This window comes from Pygoscelis adeliae, unplaced genomic scaffold, assembly GCF_000699105.1.
Source record: "Pygoscelis adeliae isolate BGI_AS28 unplaced genomic scaffold, ASM69910v1 Scaffold445, whole genome shotgun sequence".
Classification (NCBI taxonomy): domain Eukaryota; kingdom Metazoa; phylum Chordata; class Aves; order Sphenisciformes; family Spheniscidae; genus Pygoscelis; species Pygoscelis adeliae.
The window spans coordinates 732,307-732,636 of NW_008824894.1; positions in this window are offsets into that span (position 1 = coordinate 732,307).

Here is a 330-nt window from a genome sequence, read left to right on the forward strand (position 1 = left end):
TTCTGGTGGGGCAGCGGCCATTGCTGGCCCGGGCAGCCGGCCCCTTCGCTCAACTGGCTGCCAGCAGCCCCGGAGAAGGGAGCTTTGTTCCCTGGCCATTCAGTCCAGCAGTGGCCCCCGTGGTCTGTGGGCACCGGTGCTTCCCGGGCAGCCATGGGCGGGTGCTGGCAGGGCTGCTCTGTGGGGCCTGGGGTGGGATGGTGGAGGATGGAGTAGCCATTCGGCACGTCCCTGGCCAGGAGGGGAGTCCCGGGGCTGAGGCTCCTTGTGCTGCCCCTCTGCCCGTGGGGCACGCACAGGCAGGGGCTTTTCAGCACCACCCCTGAGCTG